Raw genomic sequence first — 18842 nt, forward strand, 5'->3', positions numbered from 1 at the left:
TAACAGCACAGTCTTCCAGTATGACATCCACGGACAATTTCTGTGCACTTCACGCCTAATTTAAGCACAAGTTGTTTCACAAAGTGATACAATCTATTTGTTTGACAATAATTATTAAAAATACAATACTGCCCACAAGGCCACGTGAATCACTGTATAGCCACTGTTCCTTTATGTTCGCTTTCAAGATTCAATAGAGCTGTGAACACAGCCAGGTCAGTTAATTTATTTCTGCTCTGCAAAGACGGCAGACATTCAATCAGTAATTATCACTCAGGGAATTCACCACAATAACCATTAATCCACTTCGCTGGTGGAAAAATAACACTAAACCACAGAAGGTGAATAATTTACATTTTACCTAGCCTAAGCAACTATTTTTAGATGCACAACAGACTTTGTGAAAATAAAATTTCAGATGCTCCATAAAAGATATCTGCGGAGACATCTGTGGAGATTTTCAAAGATTAAACACCGAGCAGCCCCACACATTCACGTTGTTGCCAACGCACTCCCCCAGAAAAACAGGTTCTGGGATTGCTGACGTCAGAGGTTGCACTTTGAAGAATTTAACATTGATATCTGCCTGCTACTCTCAGGAAATACATTCAAAATAAATTCTGACCTATTTTGTTTGCGCACGTGGGTGTTGAGAAAAATATGCAACTTTTGGACATAATATTTAACTGCTTTTGGCATCATTGATTATGCATGGCTGAGTGTGAAAATCACCTCGTTACCTAGAAAGCTGATCGGACACAGACGGTGGGAGGATCTCTCCTGTTCAAACGTCAAACCTGGGGAAAACCAAGAAGGAAAAACACTCCAAGTAAAACAGCGCCTCACTTCTCAACAGACCAATGCCACCAGTACGCTGGAACAACACCTCAGCTGGACTCAGCAGCAGGGGAGACAGGTTCTGTAGCTGTGAACCAAGGTGTTGCAGTATGCTGGCACCCCCGATGGACATCAGGAGAGTAACACGAGTGCGCAGAATGACAGGCTGCCACTGAGCACCAACAGGCCAATCAATGGAGATGTCCAAGTGTGATGGTCTGGGCAGAAGTGTCCAGTCACTGCGGGCTTCCTCTTGGAATGACTTGACTACATGGCACTGTATATTGCTTCAATAAAGTGTCATTTCCCCAAAATAACTTCGTGAATTTACTGCAACTGAAAGTGATAACTGTTTCTTTTGATCCTCAGTGTGTTAAGCAAAAAAGGTGCTTCAAACACTAATCTGATATTGTACACTGCTCGGCCATACTGTACATGCCTCTTCGGTGACCTTTTTGGACATTTTTTCACCGTTCCTGCATTTATTTGATCCATTATGCAAAGACCGGAGCAACAAAGACAAGAAGCTTGCAGTGGCAGAGCCGATGCACGTTCTTGATGGAGCTTCTCGCGACGCTGGCAGGCTGACAGTGGTGATGTCTGTGGCGTGCCGATTGGCCAGATGGGATCGCTGCCAGCCCGCCCGCTCTGCCATGCACTTCCACAAACAAAAGGTTTTTGAGAGTAAATGATGTCATTTCTGGGCTGACCTCACTTTCACTGAGATGAGAAACAGATGTGTGCTGGATTGCTGCTCCGTGCTTTCTGCTGTCAGAGGCCACCGGGTTTGATGCAAACAGCGTTGGCCACAGTTGGAGATCTTTTGATGTTTACTTTGCAATAGACAAGTTTCCCCATTCCATTTTCTCTCCTGTAATGAGGTCAGCCATTACACACGGACAAGGGTTACCTTCAATTTAACACTGCTCCAGGACTGTAATATATGTTATATTTTATCCCTGACGCACAGTCAACAGAGCAAAAATGAGATTCTAGTTTGACATTCAGCCTGCAAACCATTTAAAAAAAAAAATCACCGTGATTAATAATACATCTTTATATGATTATTTTATAACATAAATGTGTCACAGGCTGATGGAAGGAAGGTCTGTGGCCGATACTAGACCACAAGACCCATTCCTGCTCCCTTTAAAAGCCGGCTTTTGTGGCTGCAGTTCTGCAGCTCGATTCCTCTTTATCGTGAGCATCCCAAGTCCTGCAAGGAGGTGGCAGTCATGCTGTTTTCTATTTTCCATGTTATCAAGGCAGTTATCTTGTTACTGTATATGGTGTATTGATGGCGATGACAACATAAAACATCAGCAGAATTTCAGCTGCCAACCATAAAGCAGTTTAGAGTAGCGATTGCTTAAACTCTTTGAACGATGTCAGTAGCCATAATGTCAATAGCACTGACGTCAAGCCAGAGCACAGATGCTATAAGTTCCCCGCTGGCAGGCCAGTGCTGGCAGGCCAGTGCCATGGTTTACGTGAGTGGGTGGGTGAGTTTGAGCTGGTCAGGGTGTGTTTGTCTTGCTGTGCAGCGGTGACCCCTCGGGCTTGCAGGACAGTCTCTGACAGCAGCATCACTCCTCAAGCAGCTGTCCTCACGGATGTGAGCACTGTGGGACGTGTGTATTTCAGGGGTGTACTGTCCTTTACCCTCCCATGCTGCTATGAACGCCAAAATATCCATACAAGTTGCTCATGTTTCATGATTAATTCAATTAAGAACATAAAAAGTCAGATATTTTACTAATGGAAATTGTCTGCAATCTCTGCATTCAACTGACGATACTGAACCCAAAGCACTAGAAAGGATTTGCAATATTTGCACTGAAAAAGTGAGAAAAACATTTTACTATCTTATTACTTCCCACAGAGATTGACACAAAAGGTGATATCTCCACATAATTCTGAAATATAAATCTACATACCATTTCCTGATTCATTGCACTGAAATTAGAAGCCTGTTTGCTCTATGAATTTAAATGAATGAAACATCATTCTCTTCAATACTAACACACACACATTAATTTCCATGTGAAAGCAGCAGAATATTTATTGATAAGATGCCAGTGGTGATTGAGAGCTGGCTGCCTGACCAGTGACAAAGCAGAAACTGCCAAACGAGCTCCTCGCACACAAACGCAGATTACAGATCTCCAGGATTCATCACATGAACGCACAAGATAATAGACTGAATTCAAGAAACATAACAATCAGAGAGGAGGAGATGATTGAAAAATATAAAATAACTATTCGATTGTGTTAAATGTAATTCACATAGTGTTTATAGTAAAGGTTATTATTATTCACTGATTTAAAAACTAATGTTTTTCTGGTACTATTATAGTTTTTTTTAAAATCTTGCTTTAATTTTCCACATTTTCAGCTAGGAATTATTTTGCAGTTTGATTCTAATTTGTTGAAAAAGAGCCCAAAGGAATAGACTCCGGTCCTCTGTGGCAAACCGAAACCTTCACTCATTAAAAGCCCTGTGACTTAATTGCTACCAGCTTCCCTGCTGTCAGAATCTGTAGCTGTCCAGCTGTAGAGAGCATGAAACTGAGTACCTGCAGGCTAGTGTTTTTTTTTTAAAGATTTTTATAACAACATAAGATTCTTCTCGAGCAAGGCCAGGGCTGAGCACTCAAAATTTACCTTTCCACCTAATAAAAACATGAAATGGTTCCTAAGTATTCTTGTAGCTTAAGGGCAAATATTTTCAGTATTATCAGCATATACTGTAACACATTATTAGAGAAGCCCATGCAGCTCATATTAAATCTCATTATTCACACTTTAATTAATATTTAATTAATATTCTTAATTGTTCTAATACATTTTTATTATTAGATATTATTATTATTATTATTTAGTATTAAAGATACTAAACCTTAAAAATCAATATGGAAAAGGTTGTTAATTCCCTACTTCTTGTTTGCATCTTAGCTTGTCTGCTATAATACTGTAAGTTGTTATCTTTCTCTATTAAATGAATTATCGTTGGTTATAGCTGTTAGGGCCAAAAACAATTATGTGTATTGTGTATTCCCTAGTCGCGATATTTCATCTCATAGCATTTTGAAGTGCAACAGCCTCAAATTCCCATTATTGTATCTTTTTATGTGCCTTAAACAAAATTATTTTGTACAAAGAAAAAAATGCTTCAGTATCTAAACCATCGATTATACTCTGAGATATGTCTGATAGAACTGTAAATTCCAGCTGCAGTTGAGGTCTCCAGTTTGCTGACGCTAATGCAAACAGATCTGAGATACTGATTAAAACAGGTCACTGGTTATCAGATTTGTTCCTCCTTCATGTAAAAAAAGGTCAGAGCACTTACCTTGTCTCCTAAGCAGGAGACCCTCTGAGCCACTTTCTATCAAAATCCAGGCATATTGTCCTTCCCCGGCAACAATACAGACCTCTTACCGTTTAACTACTGTATACTCTTTCTTAAGTGAACGAACTTTCTACACATTGCATAATATGTTATTGTAAAGCATTGAAAACAAATATTTTGCATCAGAAAATGCGAAAAATATTAGCTATTTACTTTCACAATGGACCAAAATGAGCTCAATGCTAATGTATAATTCACAGATTCATTTAATTTCCTTTGATAACCCTCAGCAAACTGAGTGTGTTTTGCTTGTATGATTATTTAGTATCTGTAGCAGTGGTATTAAAGAATAATAGCATTAATGCTGCGTTAGCTGTTACACTTTGGAGCCTTGGGGGTTAAAAGATAAGGCAATGAAACTAAAATCAGGTACATTTTATAAGTGATTACAATCCAGAAAATCCTCATTTAATACTAATTAGATCTCGATCGGGTCAATTATAATAACATTATTTATGGATTGTAGCTCAGTTTTTAACATGATCATCCCACAGAAACAGAAACTGATTACCTTATTTTTCTGGGCATCTTTTTACACTCTATGTCTTTGGATCCGAGACTTTCTCCCACATCATCTGCTGGAAGATTCACCAGAGTAATAGAGCTGCATGTACCTCTACAGAATGAGCACTACCTGCACTGCTGTACTCCCGATTCGCAAATAACTTTGATTCCACTCAGGAAATTGAAATCTGAACACCATTACAGTGGGATTGATAGAAAAATCAGATGAATCTAAGTAACATGATTAACACTGGCGTCTGGATAACAACCCGGATGTCGTCAATTAGGAAAATCCAAAAACCGTCATTGCTAACAACAGCAGAGAGAAGACCCTGGCAGAAACCTTGATGATACATGGTTAAAACCTCACAGAAAGTCTCTGCAATTTTCAGTCATCTCTAAAACTCTCAGGTAGGATGTCAACATCAGCAGAAAGTGTCAGGATATTATGGTCCAGTTCTATCTTGCTACTTGAGTTTCTTTTTACAACTTGGTCTGGAAATGTGTCACAGTGATAAATAATGCCTCGTGAAAGTCTATACGACAGCATCTAATATCTTGGGCTGGAATTTACAATCTCCTGCCACATTGTATCCCAGGGGTGTCCTGTCCCAGTCTGTCTGTGGGTTTTCATCCAAACTCAGCTCTTAATGAGCTAAACGAGCTTTTGACTGGCTGAGCTGTGCAGCAAGTTAACTGTTTCTCCCAGCTCTTCGGCTCTTCGGCAGCTTTCAAATCCTGGAAGGGGGAGGCAGAGCAGCTCTTGTCACACACAGTGAAACATAAACATCTGTGCGGTGGCGTATTATTTAATCACAGAGCAAATTCATGCTTTTATGTGAAGTGTCATGTCACGTCCATGTGATGAACCGAATGCCTGGTTGCAGCGTCAGAAGAAGTCCCTTGGGAGCTCTGACAGTTTACAGATAAAAACCCTGCTTTTTCCGCCCTTGGTGCCTTTAACTTTGGGGTCTCCTTAGGATGGAGCACAAACTTTGCTAACACACCCAGGGTCCTCCTGAGTGCCCTGAACCTGCAGCGTGCCGCTAGCCTGTGCCAGGTGCCTTGTGGAGGTTTGAACAGGGCCTTGCTCGCTTGGGCCCTGCAGTGAGCCCCTTGGAGAGGCAGGCCCGTGCCTGTAGACGCGTGGTCGCGTGACTGCATGCTGACTTATTGACAACCACTGGCCTGTTAACACACCGTGGTTTTCCAGGAATGTGGCTCACGTCCCCCTCAGACACTTGCTCAGTGCTCAGTGAACTGGACTTGGCATTTTAAAGGTCCAGAATAAATTTATATCATATATATTTATATATATATAGACTGGTGTCCCATCCAGGGTGTACCCTGCCCTGTGCCCCTTGCTTGCCGGGATAGGCTCAGTGTCCCTGCACCCCTGAATTTAAGAGAGATAAGATAAGATCACTTTATTGGCCATATACAATTTCTTGCATTAGGAATTTGTCTTTTCACATACCCCAGCTTGCTCTCCATCAGACACACAGGCAGGAAGAGAGAAGCTTGAGGTCAGAGCACAGGGTCATCCATTTATACAGCGCCCCTGGAGCAGTTGGGGTTAAGAGCCTTGCTGGGAGACCCAGGGGAGTAGGATTCCTCTACCAGCCACAGGATTTGAACCAGCAACCTGCCAGCCACAGAGGCAGATCCTGAGCCACAGACCCACCACTCTGCCCTAACTTGAGGAAGAGGTTAGACAATGGATGCATGATATCAATCAGCATTATCAATCCCACAGTTTATAAAAAACACCAAATTTCAACTTCACCAAAGAGAGGAGTACAAAGAGGAGCACCAAACTGAAAACAGTGCTCCTTTAAATGCCAAAGCTGTCCATCTGTGCATATACAGATTTATATCAGCTCATGTGCAATATATGATGCATAAGATTATCTTTGTTTTTTTCACTCAGTAAAATAAAAAAGATGTCATGAGTTTCTTCACCATGGAAACAGCGAAAGTGTCTAATTAGTGCATAACAGTAAAAGATATTGTACAGTGGTCTTTTGGATTCCTAATTACTCTTTAATGAATGGAAATAAACAGTCAGTAGCCAATCTTTTTTATAGTCACCCATTTCCTTTTTAACAACGTTTATATGAATTAATATAGCAAAACATTTCCACAAATAAACAAAATATGTATTTTTACAGAACTCTTTTCTGTATATTAATTGTTTAAAACAAGGTAGAATCTATAGGGAGAACCTATTAAAATTTACCAGCAATGACCTACATAAAGTATATTTTTGTCTCTTTGTATTAAATAAAAAGGGTTTCATCCTATATGCTCATTGTGTGAAACTAGTTTTAAAAAAATTAAACAACTTGGCTCCAGTTATTAAAACCTTCGATCTCTCTTTTTAATGTTATCTACTAAACAAGCAGATATTCTTATGTTTTTATTTAAAGCTCATGGAACTAAATTTCAACTCAAATACCCAGGAGAGAGAAATACAAAAAAGATTAAAGAAATATCACCCACCAACAACTTGAAGCCCCCCAAATTAAAATTAATACAAGTAAAAAATATGACTGCCACACCGAAACGTGTTCAAAGGTTGTTACAGTTTGTCTTAACAAACATACATGAAATGTGAAACTGCAAAAATGCCACATGTGAAGAAATATAAAGATATAATGTAAGCTTGGTGGCAGGTCAGCTCTTTAAATATTTCAGTCCAGTAACACTAACTGATACCCTGACAATGTGTGTTGTGTTTGGCCTTATACTGGGATCCTGCTGGAAGAACCTTTCACACTGAATGTAACATTCTCACAAGCTGAAGGAAATACCTTTGGGCATTTGGTGTGAAGAACTCTGTTTCCATCTGATTTCATTACATTCAAGTGTCCACAGTTAGTTGTGTGTTACGCTCCCTTTTTCATGTGACAAATCAATAGCTTTCAAGTCTTTCTGTAATTTAACTGAATTTGAAAGCTGAGGTCATGAGGGTTTTATAAGGCACCACACCACAAAACTTTGCGTGATCTCTGATGTCCTTTATTGAATTAGACTCGGACTACATGTTTGACTATTTCCTTGCTCTGTATTGCTGTTTCTATGTGTGCTATGCACACAGCATTCACTGTGCGTTTTACACACATCTTGGCCTCAGAGCTGCATGACCAGACAGCCTGGATAAGTGAAGTTCAGCTTCACTCCCCATTGGTTCTCCCAAGAAACCAGTATGCAACGGCATTGACATTACAAGGTGCAAAGTCCTCCAAACCGTGATTACAACTGCTATGGTGCAGTGAGCTGTATCTCAAGCTGACCTCTTTATATTTGACCAAATATGTGTCTTCAATGCATCGGGGAATAGTTTTGCTATTATTTTTTCTCCTTAATTGCCTGACATGAAATTCTTAACAGAGGCTACTGTATGTTCAGCCTGGTCCGGTGAAAGGAAGCTGTTCAAACGACAGCTCAGCTGGAAAGTGGGGCGCACCAGCCTGCTGTGGCGTGGAGTGCCCAGTGGGGGGGCGCTCAGCTGGCCAGCTCCTCTGGCTCCTCCTCGTCCCCGTGCCCGCAGGCTGGTCTCCAGGGGCACGGAGCAGACACACAGAGGACCGGCTGCGCCGTGTGCTGTCTTGTCTCCGTGTTCTCTGAGTGGCAGCGGAGAGCTGGGCGGCGTAAGAGCTGGCACATCAAATGAAAAGGACAGAAATGTTCAGGTATAAAGGATTTCTCTACAAGTACAACCTGTGAACAAGTGCTCTCAAAGGCATTGACAAAGTCAACCCTACTTGGCAACTACATGGAAGTGCATTTAAAAGTGATCATTGGAAGCCGTTATTTACCCAAGGGGCTGAGGGAGTGTGAAACAAGCTGATCGAAGTTTAACTCAAGAGACCCCTGGGTGGGATCCCAGCATCAAGTATTTACTAACTACCACAAGGGCAAGATGAGCCGCATGGCCGCCTCTTGTTCAGAACTGCTCTTATGCTCTGTAACTCATCCATGATTGCTCCCCACTGAACAAGGGAATATGAATTCACCTTCCAAAGCAATTGCTTCCTGCTGTGGGAAAATGAGCAGCTGCAGACCGGTAGAGCTGATCGCTAAACTCCCTATCCTCCTGTCACGTGTAGTCTACGTGTTCATGTGGCTAAAACAAACAAACAAGACTTCATTTCTGCAGGAATAACCTTGCGGTGATCTCTTATCTGATGAGCTGTCTGTGTTGTGGGATTGAGGATCACTGAGACAGTTTCTGAAATAACGTCGGTAACTTATACATTCCCCCTGCGGTAATAAACAGAGTGTTGAAGGGCAGAGAGTTTCTCCCACAGGAAAGACTCACAGGCCAGTGAGGCTGTTGGATTACTTTAAAACCTGTTGAATATCAAGAGTCTATTTATTTTATGTTAATATACTAGTGTACTTAAGTCAAGGGGAAGTGTTAGTTGGTGTTTTACTTTCACTCAGCCTGGCTGTGAATGTTAGTATGAACTCTGTTAACTTAATCACATTTAGCACAAGAATATAAACGCTCAAATATTTTCATCTACACTGTCATCTACAACACTGTATGATGTTGTTGTTGTTGTTGCTTTAGACAGGTCTGCTTGTAAATGCTTGGATTTTGAGCTCACATGCCCGCCTCCTGCCGTGCAGTGTGTGACTCGACACGCACTCTGTATCAGGAACTAGTCTAAGCAAACTTAGAGAAAGAATTAGAGCTCTTCCTCTATCCAACAGGATATCAGTTTGCGTTTTTCTGAAATGGTAAAAACAAATTCACTCTCCTGTTTTAATTGATATAAAATGCCCTCCAATGTATAAACAATTTGTATTGTAATTCCAAGCTTGTGTCTTCTTCTTCTATTATTATTATTATTATTATTATTATTATTATTATTATTATTATTATCTTGTTGTTGTTGTTGTTGTTGTTGTTGTTGTTGTTGTTGTTGTCGTCGTCGTTGCGTCGTTGTGATTGTAAGGCACTCTTAAGTATTGGGTCATTGACTTAGGTATACTTTTTATACTTCTTAAGAAAGAAACTCTTTTCAGTTTAAGACCCTATCACGTTGTCTGCGATGTCAGCTATTCCAAAACCAAAAGTACAAAATAGCTATTTAATACGAAATATAGAGTATATATTACTGAAACACAAATCTCTAACCTACATTCTCAGTACGAAATGGGATGAAAGGACCAATTGAACGAGATCTTCGACAAAGAAGACGCTGGTCAGGTTCAGTAATCATCAGGACGTCTTACAGTAACACAGAATCTTAGACATGCAACACATCTTTCTGGAAACGTCTACGTATAAATACATACACCACTTGTTTACAGTATTTTTACAAGAAACGTTTTATCTGACTTTCAGAGCTTAGACTCTTTTTGAAATGTGCTTGCATTTAGAAATTGTGAAATATTCCGAATGACGAGTTTCCGAGAAATCATATAAATAGAGTATTGAGTTGTTTTAGCTCAGACAAATATGAGATAAAAACAGATCAACCGTAATGTGCACTTGGATTTTGAAATGTTTGTTCCTTTTTCAGTTCAGGTCTATAGATTCAAGCTTCTATATATATCAAATTGAAAGAGAAAAACGCTTTTTTGGCGTTAACAAAAATTATGTTCATGAAGAAAAAAACAGAAATGTATGTACATACGTATGCTTGGCAAAAAAAAAATGAATTCGTGCTCGCTTTTTCTTTAAAGGAGGGCAAGCATTTCAGCGTAGCTTTTAGTCTGTTTAGAAAATGTAGTTTCGCATACAATCCAAAGAAAAGTCCCAGCGGCGCTCTACGAACTGACAGATCAACTGTAATTGCAAGATAAAATATTTTTTCTCCGGTCAGAGCGGCCTGTGTGCGTGCAAGGCGACGCGGAGAGGACATGCGCCGGGTTGGACTCGCCCGACGGGCCGCCGCTGCCCCCAGTCCGAGCGCTTGCGGCCGGGTGTGTCCAGCGGCGCGTTTTTACAGGGTGAGGCAACTGCAGCTGAAGAGCCGTCACCCACCCCGGTCCTGCTAAACAGAGTCACTTATTCCGTGCGCTGGTGCACAGGCAGCCCGGAGTGTGTTCATCTCCACACTCGTCAGCGCAACTCCCTGCCTGGCTGAGTCAGTCAAAAAGTCTCCCCTGGTACACTTTGGCTGCAATTAGCACTGCAGCCGAAGTGTTGTATACACATACAGTAAATAGCTGAGGGTACTAATTAATGTTCTTTTTTTAGTTTTGTGAGAACAGTAATTGGTTGCTCCGTTGATATTCACCTCGCCTACTGTACCATCAAATAATAGCCGTCCTTTGACTTGATAAAGGCACTGTAGGTTTGCTGCTTGCCTGACCGCAAATTCAGTGTCTGCTTTCCTCTTAAACACTGAGACTGTTCTTCTTAGTCTTTGTCAGCTTTTATTGTCAATCTGTTTCTTTTTAACAAAATTATTATATCGTGCACATTTTAAATCTCATATCTTAATCCAAATACAGAAATGATTTACTGGATGGTTGTTACGATATACTGTAGATGTCCCGTCTTGCTTTTTTAAGTAATTGATTTAAAGGTGGGTCACCAGCAGACTTGTTTGCAATCTAAAAAAGGGATATGTCTAGTGTGGGAAGTGGAGAAGACTCCTGTTTTTTTTTTCAGGCCATCAATTGCATGTATTTCAGTGATGGATGCGATGTGCAACAGGAATCTGACAACCTATATAACATGCTCCGGATTTTAAAGATTCGACTCTTTTCATTTTTAAAGGGGCTTGACCTTTCAATAGGTGCTTAAATGTCTAATAATAAAACCCACCTTTAGGTTCACAGAGAGAAGAGTTTCCCTTGTTTTGGGCCCTTGTTTTGTTTATATTACTTCACCTTCAGAGCTCTTTTCATGTTAACTCGTCCTCCTAATGTGTCCTTTATGATGCATATCTGAAGTGACATGGTGGCCACTATGTCATGGAGGAAAATGTGCCTTTGGAAAATGCCATTTCAATCTGATTTGTCCCTCGCCTCACAATCCGGACAGAAACGAATTTGGCTGTCAGCAGTCTTCTGAAACTCCAAAATGCTCTAAGCTGGTGGCAGCTCAGGCAGTGTCGGATAGCCACAGGGAAAGCATCTCTCTCTTCTGGACGGGGTGGCTGCTCACAGCCTCTTTGATAAGAGAATTGATGGGACAGAGGATAACAGCTTGCGAACTAGGTCATAGTTAGATGCAGTTAGGGATCTCTTTTAAGTCATATAAACAAATCTTTTATCCATCCAGCTGTGTTCTTCCTGCTTGATCCAAAACAGGGTTGTGTTGGAGCTGGAGCTTAACCCCGCAAAAAACAGGCGCAAACTTAATTTAGTTGTTATTTCAAGGTAGAGTCCTAACCCCTGTTAACTGAATAACACCATCAAGATATCAACTATTACAGTTTTAACATACAGCTATACAGTACAACCAGTTTTACAAATTGGTTAGACTTGCCAGGATAGGCTCCAAATTGCCCAGTGACCCTGTAGTGGATAAACTGGTCAGAAAAACAATGGAAAAACTGGTAAGTCTGTTTATAGTTTGAGACCATATATTATACATATTAGGGCCTTGTAACTGGTAAACACGTTAAACATGTTTTTGGAGTTCATTAATATAAAACCTGATTTATTTAGATTCTTTGTTTTCTTAAAACAATATGACTTCAAGCAGAAATGTATTTTTTGCCTAAAATAATTGCCTCTTTGATTGTTCATGACTTTTATGAGTAAGAAACACTTGATTAAATCATACATTAATTATAATATTACTAACAGAGATACAGTAAGTTTGCTAAAACAATCTGTAGCTGCCTAGTAAATTGAATGGTGTGTGTGGTTGTGTTAAAAGTCCGGAGGCATTCTGTAAATCAAGTGTAATTATGCAAAGATGTCATTTCTCTTCACAGTATGACAGTATTAAAACACTCTTCTACAGTACCTACAGAAAACACAGACTGACACATCATGCCTCTTGGGCACTTTTAATCCTAATCCAAACATATTGTAATATTTAACATTGTGTAAAATAGTAAGATGTTGACATGACTCGTGCACTGCCAGTGTTTTTTACTCAATTAAAAATGTATTTGATTCTCGTAAGAGAATTGTGTTAGGCTTCTGATGAACAGTTTTTCCTGGGTTCAAAGAAGCAAAGTAAGAATTTATTACAAGTAGGATGTAAAAATCTTTCTAGTGGTTTAAGATATCAAGAAATACAGTATGTGTGTAGCTTTGACAAGTCTGAAGAGTCATCTTTAAATGGGACAATTTAAGTGTGAATTAATCCAGGCAGCAACTCCCTGAGAAAACCTGCCGAATCTGTGTAAACTCCACACAGGAGGCATCCCAGCATGGAATTCAAGCCAGGATACTGCAGCACCCCTTGGCACACAGTAGTATAAAGCAAACAGACCTTTAAAAGGCATCTCTGAGGTTCAGGACTTTGTTTGAAATGCAGACTGAAGGAGCACAAGAGGCTCAGTCTAGAGATCCAGATAAGAAAGCCGCCTCCTCCACAGGTGCTGGGATGGGCTGCACAATGGGGGAGCTGCCCAGACACTCAGCTTCCTCTCCTTACAGGTGCTTGTTTGTCTTCCACAGTGGGACTGCCAGGTGACATGGTCACCAGGTGACGTGGGCTTTGTGCACAGAGCCTTGCCTCCAGCAGGGTGTGAGAGAGGGTGGCCATGTGTTGGAGAGATTGAGGAGGTACACAGAAATCAAGGGCAGCAGGTTGACCAAGGGTGGGGAGGTGAGCTGGAGAACATTGGTGCTGGAATCCCTGTAAACTAAGATGACCAGACAGTGACCTTTGGGAAGCTTCCCGACCTCCTGCCAGTCAACCCCAGGTCACTCTATCTGCTCGGACAGCTGTGCTGACACCATGCTTCCACAGAAGCTGATCGATGTGGAAATAAGACCTGATATGTGTTATTAGCTCTGCGACTCGTCTGTGGAAACAGCATCACTCTGCATAGTATCCCTAAGATGTGTTGAAGGTGAAATATTGTTTCACCTCAGTTCAAGCCAGGATTATGCCTGAAGAAGGTAGACTTCTGGAGCTTTGGAGGTCAGACGTTTAATGACGCCTTAAAGAAAAGAAGCTGATTACTGGATTTCTCTTATTTCCTGCAGTATATACATGGATAACATCTCAGGAGATGGACCCCATTCTGTTTAGCACAAGTAGTGCCTCAATACAAAATGTTGAGTGCAGTATGAACAAATCCCAGTCATTTTCGGATAACCACACCAAGGATAACCGCGGTTCCAGGGGCTGCTGAGTTTTGTTCATGGTTTCCGAAGTCCTGACCCCCCCCGCCCGATGCAGTGCAGAGCGAGGGTGAAAATCTTGCAGGAGAATGCAAAAACAAATCAAAGAGGTCGGACGTGGGGAGAGAAGCAAAGTCCGTCTCTTTCATTTCAAGTGAAACGGCAGCTTGAGATGCTGAGGGGCAGAACTGCTGGGAAATATGCTGAGCTGACAGGTCGGAATGCCTCCGGCTCAACTTCTCATAAAACTCAAACTGACAGCCGTTTGTGGGGAAAAAAAAAGCTTGAGCTGCAAAGAAAGTATGTACACATATTTAGTTTTCACATAGTTTGGCTCTCCAGTCGGGGCTGGTGGTTTATTATTGTTTCCTTTGATGACAGTCGTTGAAAGCAAGAGTTTGGGATGGCGGGCATTACTTTTCATTACATGGCTGTGCCAATATATCGAATCCATATGTCTGAGGCTCCTGGTAGGTGGTCTCACTGCTGTCCTGGATTAAAACAGGATGGAAGACATGGGATGTGTAATCTGTTACCACGGTGTCTAAAGATACCACGAACAGCAGTTGGAGTGAGACAAGCCCAGCCCTCGAAGGACACTTGGCAGTTGAATGTGCAAAAATGTAGCAGTGGGATCCTGTTGTCCTTTGTGTAATTTACATGTTAGTGTATGATTGTGCAAAAGAACAAGATGCCTTCAGCAGGCGTCTAAAAATAAACAACAGCTGCACCTCTCAAGGAAACCTGGCTTGTAAGTGGAGAAGTGTCACGACACTTCAAGCCAGCCTGAGAACTCTGTAAGCATTCTTGAGCCCTCTGGGTCTCTGTAAACAGCTTTGTTGTTCTTCCAACAGAAAATTAGTCAAATCAAGTAAAATGGGTGTCTAAAAGAATTCATATTGAAATAATATTGAACTAATGAAATGAATAAATATTTCATAAAAGTTGTGTAGTCTTTTTAAAAATAAATCTCTTTATGTCCTTGTGTCTGTCTTGTGTTTTTTGTACTGTAGGTGATGGATCCAAAAACCATGGCTGAATTATCACCCTGTAAAACCTAAAAACACACAGCTATTCACTGGCTACTTTCCAGCTGTGGCAGTGGATGGCAGTGCTCAAAGCAGAGATTTTGGTTTGTGGAACCAGCTCTTATTCTGAATGACAGAAATAGAACTTTTAAGAATAATGTTTTCCTGTGTGTGACTTTTTTAAGCAAAACTGAAAAAAAAAAACAGGTTTAGCAGTGTTATTTACATTCATAGTTTGCATCCATCTGATTTCCCCACATACTGTAAATGATACACTCACATCAGGCCAATTTACAATTACTAGAGCTTAGGTATTTTTTAGTACTCTATTTTTTTCAAGATGTTTTGAGAGTCCTGAATCCTGAAAGCCTTCTGGATTTTGTGAAAAGGAAATACGTTCTAATCATGCCCTCTGTTTTTCCGTTTTCAATTGGTCCTACCACAGTAAACCTCAGTAAAGTGGATAGGACCTAAAATTCATATGTCCAGCCAAGAGAAGAGCTTCAATCTAATGTAGTTTAGGAAACCATTGTAAGCCATTCTAAGAACAGAACCGAGAACCTTGGGCATGAACCGAAACCACTATTAAGCATCTCAAATGGAGCAACATTTCTCATTTCCATCTTCCGGGTTAGAAAGTACAAAGCATTACAATGAACTAGATGAGACTCCTTTCATCTGAAAACACAATTGTATTAATGAGGTCTGGTAAGTTTCACATGTATTTCAAAGCAACAGCAGAAAAAACAAATGGATAAATAAAACGTTTATTTACAACCACTTTGGAAAGGTGGGAAGGCTCATACATTAATTCAGGAGAATAAGAAGCACACTTGTCTAGTTTGTTGCTCATCTGTTTCAACATCAGAGCAGCAGTTTTCTTTGGGAACCTTTGACTTTAATTCAAAGCTAAAAGGTGCCTCTATCTGATCTGCTGTCATATGAAAAGTGTTGAGTTTTGTAATATGTGTTAAGCATGTTACAGAGTTAGTACGGGGTCTCTTAGAAGGAAATTCAATATGAAGTAAAAAGGTAAAATAATCTAATTTAGTAGATCACAAGAATTTCTACGGAAAGCCAGTGTGTGCTGCCATTAGAGCAGAAGGCCGGGACTTCGTGTTGTTGTGAAGGTTATATTTAAAGTGTCTCCCTGACACAAGGGGATTTTTGAATTTGCAGCCACACACAAAACCCTACATGTCCTTTTGAGCCTGCTTTTAAGAACGAATGAGTTTATTTAGTGGCTTATGAACAGGAACGGATCTCACTGCTCCAGGATCTCTAGAGTATTCTGGAATGTTCTCTGGCCACAGAATGGAAAGCCTTTAAAGAATAAGAAAAACAGCAGTGAAAAGTGCTGATTCCCAGCACTGCTCACTGCGCAGCTCGACAGAAGAGCAATAAAACACGCTGGCTGGAGCCATGGCTTCTCTCAAGTCAGAAATCCTCGTGGCCAAAAAATTGTTTTTAACTCATTCTCCTCTCTCTCCAATGTTGGGGTCGTTTTAGTTCGTATCAGACTACTGGAGCCTTTACCAACCACAAAGTAAAATGTAACACAGAAATACAAAAATAATCATTTTTGATTGCGTTAAAGAACCACTTCCTGACCTCACGTACTAAGCTGCCAAATTAACCGTGAAAACGGCTAAAATGACAAATAAATTAAAACAAATAAAGTAATGAATCACAATTTTCTGTTTTGTTTCTTGTTAAAGTTGGAATTATCAGAGGCCTCTGATTTAGAACAGGGCAGCCTCAGTATTGCCTGGCAAATATTGTCGATTTGTCGTTAAGACACATGGAACCGTGTGGTTTGAGCTTGACCCAACAATGTCAAATGCTGCAGCACCACCTGTAACGTGCTGTGTTCGTCTATCGCCTGCAGCAAGGTCGCAGCAAGAGGTTCTTGAGAGCCAGGGGAGAAGTCTGCGTTGAGCCCTGCTTTGCTTTGTCTGCAGCGCAGGAGAGAGAGAGAGCGCGCCAAGTGGGACAGGAATAACACATGACTGAAGCACCGGAGGTTCACCATCAGCCCGACTCTGCCGTTCAGCGCCCTCCTTCGCCAGCCCCACACTGAAATCCAGAACTGGTCTTGCCCCGAAACCCAGCTGAGTGGAAGTCCTGGTGTTGCCTCTAGAGGCTGAGTTTGGGCCGAGGGACCCCAGGGAGCTGAGTGGCAAAGACGAGACCCCGAGAACCGCACACTGATCCTCGCTGATCCACAGGGCCCGCAGGAGTCTGGCAGCAGCCCCTGTTGTAGAACTAGAACAGTGGATTTGGAATTTAAATCCTACTGGGGAAGAGTCAGACAAAGGACAGTGCTTCAGGACAGTGTGGTAACCAGAAAAACAAAAAAAAGAGTTTCTCCTTAACCCTGTAAACTGTTACCTTTGCATGTGGCGTGAAACTACCCTGGGTGACTGAAATCAATTTCCATCCTCACTCATACTGTGCAGATACAGCAATGTCCATATACATTTTTTGTCCATTTATCTTGCAGTTTTTGCTGACAATAAACGTCTTTCACATATACAGTAAGTGTTCAGTTTGAACATTCAAGTTTTTATTACAAATACTCACTCTAAAAAATGTGTATACATTTTCTTTGATTTAAATATCATTGAAACATTATCGGGCAGAAGTAAGACTTTTGCAAGACTCTGTCTGGTTTGGTGTGTGTGCACTGTAGATTTGGACAGATTTCATCGTTAATGCAAATGGTTCTCAGTGCGCTGGTTTATTAGAAACCTTTATTCTGGCATAAACACAAAATCAGTAAGATAAATAATCAAAGAGATTTCTTTTTTTATTTCATTTGCAGCTCTTTTAACTGCTTTTGGATAAAAATACATTGATTGGCTAAGACGCTAATATCCTCAGCAATTTTATAGCCATCACACACTTACAGATGTAAGAATATTTTGGTTTAATTGCAAAGGCTGTATACTGCCTTGTAAAAAATGGCTAGGATAAAACAACACACCAACCATACAAATATTACTCAGAAAATGATGGATACCAGGAGATTAAGTAATCAATAAGTACCTTCTTATGCTTTATTATCTTTTATTTTTTTGGTATTGCACTTCAGTCAGCTAGATTGGGGATATTTTTAGCTTGTACTTGCACCTCAAAGAGTTCCTTTTTACTTGGAGTAAAATGTCGTACAGCGGCAAAATTTTCAAATGTAATTTGAAATTGTCTGCCTGTTTTGTGTTTTCATTTGTTTTGACATCTGTACTGATTTTCTTACGTTTACAAAAAATGAAGATTACAACCCTGGACAAAAACTCCACAGTGTTAATTGTGGTTTATATTTAAATGATATATAGTTAGCCTATTTAAAATATACATTAATAGTTTAGACATTATTTAAAAGGTTGCATTTGTATGTCTGCACAATTTTCAGTATTTTTATGAATAGATGGAAATATGCAAATACAGCCACAGGTAGCTCATTTCCATTTAAAAAAATGAAGTGCATTTATCAGCACTGCTGCCTCTCAGTACTGGGAACCTGGGTTCAGTTCTGGAGCTGGGGTGCTGTCTCCATGGAGTTTGTATGGTCTTCACATGTTTGTGTGGGTTTTCTCTGGGCCCTCCAGTTTCTTCCCACAGTCCAAAGACACGCAGGTAGGTTAAATGGCTTCTGGGAAAAGTGCGAGGGTTGCTTGTCTGTGTGTGTATCTGCGTGTGCCCTGCGATAGACTAGCGTCCTGTCCAGGGTGTGTGTCTGTGTGTGTATCTGTGAGACTGTGTGTGTGTCTGTGCTTGTCTGTGTG

General features: G+C 40.7%; 1 long non-coding RNA gene across 2 annotated transcripts; it reads left to right on the forward strand.

Annotated features, from left to right (window-relative positions):
• Positions 1-8818: 8818 nt before the first annotated feature.
• On the forward strand, positions 8819-15014 carry LOC148649480 (uncharacterized). Of its 2 annotated transcripts, XR_015926365.1 has the most exons (3): positions 8819-9215; positions 9915-10720; positions 13358-15014. It is a non-coding gene; the product is annotated as an uncharacterized LOC148649480 (long non-coding RNA). The 2 variants fall into 2 exon arrangements; XR_015926364.1 differs by lacking the exon at positions 8819-9215 and having other exon boundaries at positions 9268-10720.
• Positions 15015-18842: the final 3828 nt, after the last annotated feature.

The sequence above is a fragment of the Lepisosteus platostomus genome, chromosome 14, assembly GCF_059453375.1.
Source record: "Lepisosteus platostomus isolate fLepPlt1 chromosome 14, fLepPlt1.hap1, whole genome shotgun sequence".
NCBI lineage: Eukaryota > Metazoa > Chordata > Actinopteri > Semionotiformes > Lepisosteidae > Lepisosteus > Lepisosteus platostomus.